The following is a 10592-nucleotide window of genomic DNA, read 5'->3' as shown; positions in this document are numbered from 1 at the left end:
TATCATCTCCATCTCCGGTTTACTGCTTTTAGAAGTTTTAACTATTTCAATGAGGATATTACATTCCAAAGCTTAAGACATGTAAACATACATATTTGATTCGGCGAACAAAAAGGTGGTTGTTTTTGTTGGTAACCCGTTTTGATTTTGATGGTAAATCCTGATTTTTGTAGAGGTTTTGTTTTTATTTAAATGTGTATTGATGATTAGTATTTTAGAGGTTAGTGAAAATAAACATAAGGGTATGACTGTAAGACATGAAGAGCGAAAAATAAAGAATAAATTTACCTAGGTATAGTTTACTTTTTTATCTGCTGTTAAATGTCGAATAAAAAAGTCCCTAGTGCAAAAATACACCAAAAACGACGAATTGACCCAGATTGTCAGATGAGTAATTTGGTTATAAAAATCGTTTGTGAAACACTTTTCATTAATTTTACCGCAGAAAGCTTTCAACAAGGCATATTTTTATCAATTCACTATTAGTTTAAATGTCAACGAGCTTTAAAATACAATACATTAAGCTATTATGAAATCGCGTGTTTGTCGAGTCACACAGTAGCGGGAGTGGCCGACATCGGCGGCCTTAAAGGGCGGCCTTAAAGGTCGCCCTAACGTCTAGGAATTTCAGCTTTCTTAACTTAACAGAACTATCTTAAAGAAGAATTATTTCCAGTGTGGAAGTGATGGCGAAGACGACGTAAATAGCGCTGTCATTTTTCCATAGTAGAAATAATACTGCTTTATGATGGGGTACGGATACATATAATTACGTTCAAACTTATAATAGGAGCAAAAGGTTAATATTTTTCCCCTGGTAGAGGTAAAGGAGATGTACTACTTACTGCAAGTTTACTGGGATTTATTTACTTTTTCATTTGTTATTGAACTGCAAGATTTGGACCAGGATTATCGAATGATATCAACGCGTCTTTTGTAACGTAATACAAAAGACGCGTGTTATAGATACTTATTTTTATTATACCCCACGAATTAAGTGTTATGAAATTTTAAAGTTTAATGTTCTGTATGGATTTATTTACTGTCTCCTATGTGATCCTTAATTTAGTCACAATGTGTTTTTCAGTTTTATATACATTAAACACGGTTCGGTTTAAGGCAAACTTCGTCAACGATTAGGTTATGGTAGGTCGTCGACTTCAGCCTGGAAAATATTTATAGTTAGAGGTAATAAAATAACCAACCATTACGGTATATTATAGGAATTTCTTTAGCAGTACTGTATTTATATTGGCAATAAATAGTTTTTATACATCAAACAGTAGATATGTTATTGGTGTTTAACTTATAATCCCACATTAATCCTATTTATTTAGTTAGTACAATGAACCGTCTCTTTCCTTATCAATAAAAAAAGACGACCCATATCAGAAATCTTCAAAGTTTTTAAGAAATCCTCCATTTTTCCCTATTTCCTTACATTTATGGCAAAAAATTGCCTAAACTCGCATGTTCCAAAATGGATTCTAAACAATAAACCGTTTAAATCAATGTTATTATAAAAACAATAAAATATATTGTCGTGAACCACGGCGACTGTTTGTCTGCCGGTTTCACCTCGTAAAATTGGACAAATAGCCGTCCCAGAAACATAGATAGCACACCTGGGCGAGTGGGCCTAACTCAAATGATGTAAAGGTCATGATGGACTTATACTTACGATTTGTAGGCAAAGAGATGGTTAAATTTATGTCTAACATATTAAATTAATTATAAACGAACCATTACTATTTAAAAATTAAGAATTTCAGCAAGTTATTTTACGATGTTTTTGAAGCTTATTAACATGTATTAAAGTTGACCTAATATTAAGATACTTACGATACAAGAATGTGTAACATTCACTTTTTCTAAAGCCTTTAAAATATTAAAAAAAAATTGCGTTTAAAATTTATTTCATAATTTTAAGTTCGATACATGTACGCATAATATATTTTACAACCAAAAATATAATATTGCTCTTAGACTATATCCACAGACCCGCGTTAACTATTCGGTATTAACCGTTCGGACATTCACATACATTTCCATAACACGTCCAATATTCGCCGGTGTCGTCTCTCTTACACACGCAACAAAGGAGCGAGACGGAAACAACATGAATATAGTCATAATTATTCTTTTACTAGTTTCTCATAATTTAAGTCTCCTTTCATCTGTTACGGTCTAAAGTATTAAAAACCACTCCATGTCTGTTCATTACGAAATATTAGAAATTTAAAGCTTATTTGGCTGTTATTTATGGCTCGGTAGATTTTTGGCTATTCGGTGGTCTGTTTAGGTTTTATAAGCATTCAAAAAATGTTACTTACTGCACATTAATACTATTTAACTTTTTTTATCAAAAAATGTGTTGCAATATAAAATGCAGACTAAAAAATATTTCAGAATAATATTGATGCGATTCTTTGCATCAAAGCTACTACTAGGTAAGGTAAAAGCATCAGTAGATGACCACTTAAGGAGACAGAATATTCTTTTTAAATGTTTGACTTTAATTATCATATGAATTCAGTAAGTTTATTTTTTTGGAAACCCTGTGAAATGTGTTTTAACATATGAACAAGCATTTCACCACGTACAATGGTCGAATAAACTTAAAAAAAATTAAAAATGTTCTTATATTAGAAATTTAGTAGTTGACCATCTAAAAACTAGAAGATGACCATATTTTGCATCAGTAGATGACCACTCAGATGCTACAATTTTAATTGGGTTATTTGTTAAATAAGAAGCAATAAGATGAAAAGATAACGTTTTATTTGAAATATAATAATAATTAGGCCTTTTTAAGCCTATAATTTAAATAAAAACAAGATTCTAAAAGATCCGAAAGATGGTTATAAAACAAAAGGACACTGTCAAACACAAAGCGTAAACGTCAAACTTTTTGCCAAATTTATCATATCAAGGAATGTATCTCTGGAACATCATATACATTTCTCGTAGAACTGGTCTTCTTGGGAGCCTCTATGTGAGCAACTACTGCATCCCAGGGATAGTCGAGCACATCTTTATGCCATTTTTTGCCATTTTTTGCACCCAGTCGCATATTTTATGCTCCTCTTCTGGTGTAAGGATGGATGTCGGACCCATTTTTCGTTCCATCGGTGACTTCCCTTTTACTTTATTAATTGTAAGCGTTATTCTTGGTACACCGAACTTTTTTGCAGCCGTTCGTATTGGTGTTTTATGAAGACGAACATCGTTCACTGCTACAAGCATTGCAGCTTCAGTATAATTTAGGAATGCGCCCCTTTTCCCAGGCATCTACAAGATAAAAATTGGTTTTAGTAATAGATCATAGCCATAAATTCGTACCATAAACAAAACTAACTAACTAACTAAAGAAAATCAATCTATTGTTAAAGTAAATAAAACAGTTTATTTTAATTAATTATTATATGCAGTATATTTAAAAGATACAGAACATAATCAAAAGTTGACCACCATGGTCAATTACTAGAAAATCATAGTCAAACGGTAATTCGGTAATGGACCACCATGGTCAATTACTAGAAAATCGCAGTCAAACGGAATCAGTATTGGACCACCCCCACATCTCAATTTTGTCAACAAATCTTTAAATTTTAATTACCCTGTCATTTAAATAAACCATAAACGAATAAAAAACGAAAAACACTTACCGTCAACAAGGTGACAAAGTTCCTAGTATTCAGCTTCAAACTTTTTCAATCTCTACGAATATTATTACAAAAACGAATTTATTGATTTAATGGTCCGTCACTCAACAAACAACTGACCACCATTTACTATATTTGACAGATATGGATGCGCAATTTACGCGCCTATTTGACCAGATAGCAGCACTAACTACTTATTAACGAATGAGTTTTTAAAATTGCCGCGAATTCTTATTATAACGGTTTATGTGCATTAGCGGTCAACTACAGGTACATGGTCAACTACTGGTGACTTTACCCCTACTATGTAAATTAATAATATCCAATATTTATTTTATCCTCCTAATGATCGTTTTTGCAACATTACAACATTAACCAAAAACCAAAAATATTTTGTAGATAAAATCAAAATTTTGAGATTAACATTTAAATTAAGTATGTATTTCACGTTTGCTCTTGCTGTATAACTTTAAATATTTCCGTGTTTGCAAATCTAATTTTTATGCGGCCATGTTTTTTTTTTACATTTAGGTACGTTTGGAGTTACGTACAGTTCAAGGACTAAATAAAAAAATATTAGTAAAAAGTGTAGAATATTGGTGTAATGCTATTTTTAATTTTGTAATTTTGAAAAAATCTTATTTTTTGGTAACTATGATTAATTTAAAAAAATACAAATAAATGTGTACGATTATTGCCATTTTTTTGTAAGTAATTGATTACCTTATATATTTTATAATATTGCCCGAAATCTTCGCGATAATATCTATACCTACCTAGACTAACAGAAAGATTTTAAGATTGAGAGAACTCATAAAAGCCATTCGAGCTTTATTTCATAAAACACATTAATTCTACTACTATCAACAAGCCTTAATAAATAAATAATTAATAATAATGAACGCTCATTTCTTTGTAAAGCTGAAACCTCTTTACATTTCAAACGCGAAGCTATCAAGAATTGACTGCCAACTCATTACAGCTGTTACTTTTTGTTTTCCAAAGTTCTTAAAGCAAGTCCAAACACATCCAAACATAAACAATTGGTATTACACCAGATGTTTGTAATTGACTTATCTCCAAGACCAGATGTAGTCAAATCTTATTGTTGTGCACACGTGAAGGTACCTGACTGATAATATAAAAGAGGCTTTACACGAATACAAATGATACCAAATTGTATGCACACGTGTTTTACAATCTTTACGGATTTTAGCAGATTGTTTTTCTCAGGTTTTGTGACTTAATTCGACAGATGTCAGTCAATAAATTTCAAAGAAATGTTGCATTTTGCGACACTGGGTAAATACTAATCCGCGGGTGAGACTGAACAAGGTCGTTTTTTGTTCGCTGTTTTATTATCTGTAATGCAAGATCGAAATTTTAATTCGTAACAATGTTAGGAATCAATTACATATTGTAATCGAAAAAATAGTAATAAAAGAAGCTTTGATATTAGATTATATCTCCGTGATTTAGAACGTCTTTCGCTTCAAACATACGAAGTAAATAATCAAAAGCTGAAAAATAAAAAATGTTGAATACTCTAAAGTTTCCTTTTGGCCTTTCGTATAATAAATGTTATTTAAATAAACATGACTTTTATCCATTACTATCTAGTAATCGATACCAATTTTCGAGACTATACCGCCAATCGTTCGAATTCCAAGTGACGTCACTCATTGCTTACGGATCCATACAATCATAGACTGCAAACTATTCAAACCATGTTACCCCCTTTTCTCGTTCACGATTCCACGACTAAATATTTATGCGTCCGTTGAGTCATCTCATGGGAAGACTCTGAATCATTTGGACACCATTTTTCTCAGGTGGACAGTTTTGGGGTCATTCGTCGTACGTGTTATTTGCTAACGTTTTATTTTTATTAGTTGTTATGTAGCGAGTTCGTTTTGGTTTGATATTATAGTGTTGGTAATAAGGAATAATCGTATTATTAAATATGTTATATATAAATTCTAAACACATTTTTTGCTGGTCTATTTTTGTATGATATTAGCATAAATATGCAGAAATTATTAGGATCGTAATTGCGTTATTTACATGTGCACATGTGCGTTTAATGTATATTCATAATTAATTGTATAATTGGTAATATTTTTTGTTACTTATATAAAGGAGGAAATCATTAATCACTTAATAACTCCAACATTACCAAAAGACAAAAGTAAATAATTCAATTAATAATAAGATAGAAAATAGAGAACATAGAAACAAAAAAGACCTCGCATTTTTAATGGTTGGTACTTACATAAATTTAAATCGAAATTAATTAGATTTTTTCTAGAAAAAACCATTATCCATTGTTCTTAAACTTCAATGTTTAATTAATACACAGCAACGGAGGTTTAAAAATAACGAAACGTTGTTTTACATAAAAAAAACATATCTAGAGTTCCCATTAATTAAAATGATTTATTACATAGTAAAAGATCATTGTATTGTTCTTGTTTATTTTATGAGATAAATAAAGTTCTTTAAACCGAGTATTGCTATTATATTTCTTTTTTACAGATAAACCTAATTGGGGCACGTGAATACTGTGAAAATAAATAGATGGATAATAAAAAAAGTAATTACATTTCCATATTAATCATATCATAAAAGTATCAATGTAACCAAATTTAATTGTTTATGAGAAAGTATTCAATTAAAGCCCATCTTCATGCTTCTGGCCCTTTTATAATGAGTATTAAATTTTATATTATGTGCAACATTATTCAAATTAGTAACTGTTCTGCCGAAATAATTTTAAGCAAATACAAAAAGTTACGTTACAAGTTATGAATTAAACATTTTTGTAACCTACCAATTTGTAACTGATATTATAATATACTAGCTGTAGCTGTGCTCGGCGGTTTCACCCGCATTGCTCCGCTCCTGTTGGTCTTAGCGTGATGATTATAGCCTATAGCCTTCCTCGATAAATGGACGAAAACAAACAAACAAACTTGTCAGCTTTATAATATCATAGTATAGAACAGGTATTTCATTTTACTCTATCACTGAATAAAAAACACTTGTCCTTCTTTGATTTAGGTACATCATGTCAAGATTATAACTAATAAATCGAATATTTGCTTAAAAAATATAATTCATTAGTTTATTTCCCTAAGGGCCGATTTTTCAATGCTTGGATAAAACTTATCCGTCCAATAAAGTATTACACGATAATACATATTAAAATGTCACGTAAACTGTCAAATACAGGCAATTAGTTTTATCCAAGCATTGAAAAATCAGCTCTTAATTAATATAATTCATTAGTTTACTGTTTATCGTAAAAGCTCAGTATGACCGCTTTCCAATGAAGACGTTCCTACTTTCCGAAGCTAGTTAGCTGCATTCCTCAAGCCACGGACTATTCACATGCAACTATGAAAAATATAATACGTTATTATTTTAATTTTTTTTTTTTAATTTTGAAATACATACCTAAACATATATTTGATAAAAAAATATTTAATTAAAAATGCAAAATAAATCCTCTTACGATAATAATTGTTTATTCATTCGCATTTTTTATTTGTTTTAATTTTCCACTTAAGTATTTTTATCTGATGCTTTTGAAATAACAAAAAATAAAAGAATGATGATTTTCAATATAAGAAGCTTAAAAACCGAGTAATTATGTAGATTTTAATGTTTTTTCAATGAATTTTAGAATTTAAAGCTGAATGATAATTATTTAACCAAATAAATACTAGCCAAATTCTAGGAAAATAAATTATTTTTATTCCTTTCTCATGTGTTGTTAAATTATTTAATTTAATTTCCATCTTTTAAGCATAATTACGATGCTTAAAAAATTGATTAAAATATATGTTATTATTATTTAAATTTAACTAATTAAGAATGAGCTTTCGTTGACAATATCACCATTAAATATAAATTAATTATTAAGCATTAAAATTAGACAATAATATATATTGAGATAAAATTCAATTCTGTAGAATAAATATAAATAAGTAACTACATAAAATATTACAAAAGACTTTTTTACGAAACATTAACTACCTACTTACTATATAATTACTACACTACTAGTTAAGCACCTACATTTTTTGAGTTTGATCCTAAAATAATACCAGCTTCTAATGTAAATGTTGAATAACATTAAAAATTACCCAGATGCCTTCTCCACGCTAAGTGAATAGCTATAATGATCCCACCCGCGAGCTAGGTCGCAGGGCATGTGCTCAAAGGTCGCACGCGCGCACACAAACAAACACAACTTATAACCACATACAACAACAACATACAACTCCAGAGACATAGAGCATAGACTAGAGAGTATAGACCATAATAGACTATAGTCTATACCTATAGGCTATTATAGAGTACCTATCGAACATCGAACGTCAGCAATACATTTTGGTGGGAATTCCATTCGAAATTTTAAATGGAAAAAAATGTTTTATCTGTTGTTTTAATTATTAGAAAAATAATGCGCCTGTTTTATTCTCAGTGACGTCAAGTTTTAAAATAAATAAGTATCAACGACCTTGTTAATATAATTTTGACAAAGATTTATACAAATCTCACGAAAAAATGACCGCGATATCGTCCGAATTATGTTTAATTTCCTCATTGTTTCCGCAAATTGTTCACGTCGATACAAAAAGAGTTAATCGTTTTTGATTAAATTAAAAGTTCAAGCATCGTACTTAGATTATATTAAAATTATATTAGAATACCTTCAAAAACGTGTCTAAAATAATAGCACACTCAGTATGACATTATACCAATTTGTATGTTTAAAATAAGACACTTCACTTATATTATATCCTCAGAATACATTAATTATATGATATTATACAGGCTTTGCACGCGCAAACTAGCAAGAATCGTGCTTGAGGTAGATAAACGAAATTCATTAACATTATGAACTATGGATCCGTCACTAAATTATGGCTATGATAAAAATTTATGGTATCCTTATACGCTAAAATTGTATATTGGGCGCAAACTATTTGCAACACTAAATTCACAATATAAAGGAAAACAATTTTGGTACTTATACTCTATTTAACAATTTGGAATATATCCAATTTTTTACAAAGCTTTTGAAAATTGGAATGCGTGGGTAAAATACTCATAGTTTTATGTGTTGTTTTTACATATTATTATTTAAATTGGTATTCAAGTCATGTACGTAAAACATGTATTCTATTTGAAACTATTAGATTTAAAAATCCTTCTTCCAGTTTAAAATATAAATGCGAAAGATCCAGTGGAATTTTGCACATGGATAGATTACATTTTAGAACAAGCACATAAACTATTATCCCTGGCTTTACAAACGCCTTCGATTTAGAGGCTAAAATAAACTAGTATAAAAATTCAATATCGGAAAAATGCGACAAGATTTCCGTGATACAAGATTTTTACTTAATATGTTCTTAATTGTAAATAACCATATTGTAAGCTGTTCTGGTAAATTGAACTAAAAGCAATCTACAAATCGTACCAATCTCTAAAACCCATCTCATTACCGAAGGCTGTTGAAATAAATTCCTAACCATTTCGAGTCGCAGTGTTCACTGAATTACATAAACCAAAACAAACCCCATCTGTCGCACAAATCGTAGCATTTTCACCTTTATTCTCAGTAATTAATGCACATAATTGCGTAATCGGAATCTGATTTACATAGCACAATTATATGTCGAACGCCGATTTCGGTCCTGTAGCTAATATATTAGCGGTCAAAAATCACCTGTTGCATTCTACACCTGTTCGGCAATCACATTTTAGCTGGACACCAAAGAAAAAGCAATCTAAATCTTTGAGAATTAGAGTCGAAATTTGGGTGTAAGGATATTGACTTTTTCTTAACTAAAAAAGCTTTTGGACAGTTGTTTGAAGATACGCATATCGATGATGTTCAAGTATGTATCGAATATGATGTCTCGTAATATACTCTTTTTAACTGCATATGTGAGGTTTTAGCGTTTAATTAACGGCCAATGACCTTTGTTATAGTCTAAGGTACTTGTATGATTTCTCTCAAAATTCTCTTTGCCAGATTTTATATCAATTTTATGATATGGTAAAATTATGTACAATGTACATATAAGTAGATATTATTAAAAAATAAAAAAGACGTGTGGCACTCGGGGACTGCCGCGGTCAAGCTATTGCATGCTATGCCTTCAAGCCACACCTCCGTGCCCTTCGGAGTGGGAAGCGTGAGGTTTTTTCGTTACGGAATTTCTGGATTCAGTCCCCGCGCTCAAGGCCCGCGACAGAAGCTATGCAATAGCTTAAAAATATTTGTTTCTCTACTCTAATGAAATTGAACGATCTATATCTCCTCATTAATATCTTACACGTATAAATTTTATAAAACGTATAAGAAAAATCTCCCACACATTCAATAAAAATTCTAAAAACTACAAACAACAATATGTTAATTTTTACAGATAAAAATGCCTTGCGCTATTTTAATAAATAAATTCTTATAAAATACTTAATTTGCATAAAATATATTGAATTCATTACCTGAGGCGTAAAGATTTCTACAAATAATTAAATTTATCATACGCTAATGAATAGAAAAGCGCATCCTCAGATAGCGGCCATATTGGCAACTTTCTCTTAGATTTGAATCTACAGGCTTTGCGGAAATAGCTACTTTCATACTTCCCTTGAAAACTTATGCATCGTATGTGCTTTTGACCTTACTATATATTATGTGGATTTCTATACATAAATTACTTGGAGTTATAAATGGATCGGATTGAAAAGCAATTACAAATGTTTCAATATCTTTAATTTATCCTCAAAACATTTATTGTATGAATTTTTTACATGTATTTATCCCCTTAGATCATTAAGTTAATCTAAGATTATCCCGCATTCGCTTCGCTTCGTTTTCCAAAACTGGGATTTTATAAAATCTAT

At 30.3% G+C, this 10592-nt stretch overlaps 1 long non-coding RNA gene across 1 annotated transcript; it reads right to left on the bottom strand.

The window, feature by feature from the left end:
* Nucleotides 1-2762: 2762 nt before the first annotated feature.
* Nucleotides 2763-3964, bottom strand: LOC149899748 (uncharacterized). Its single transcript, XR_016457900.1, has 2 exons — nt 3669-3964; nt 2763-3291 (listed from the first exon to the last, which is right to left on the bottom strand). It is a non-coding gene; the product is annotated as an uncharacterized LOC149899748 (long non-coding RNA).
* Between the last annotated feature and the right edge of the window lie 6628 nt (nt 3965-10592).

Source organism: Colias eurytheme, chromosome 20 (assembly GCF_061535395.1).
Source record: "Colias eurytheme isolate Ceu_HAF_F1 chromosome 20, ilColEury1 Martin Lab GWU primary, whole genome shotgun sequence".
In the NCBI taxonomy this organism is placed as follows: domain Eukaryota; kingdom Metazoa; phylum Arthropoda; class Insecta; order Lepidoptera; family Pieridae; genus Colias; species Colias eurytheme.
This window is presented reverse-complemented; position numbering and strand designations above follow the sequence as displayed.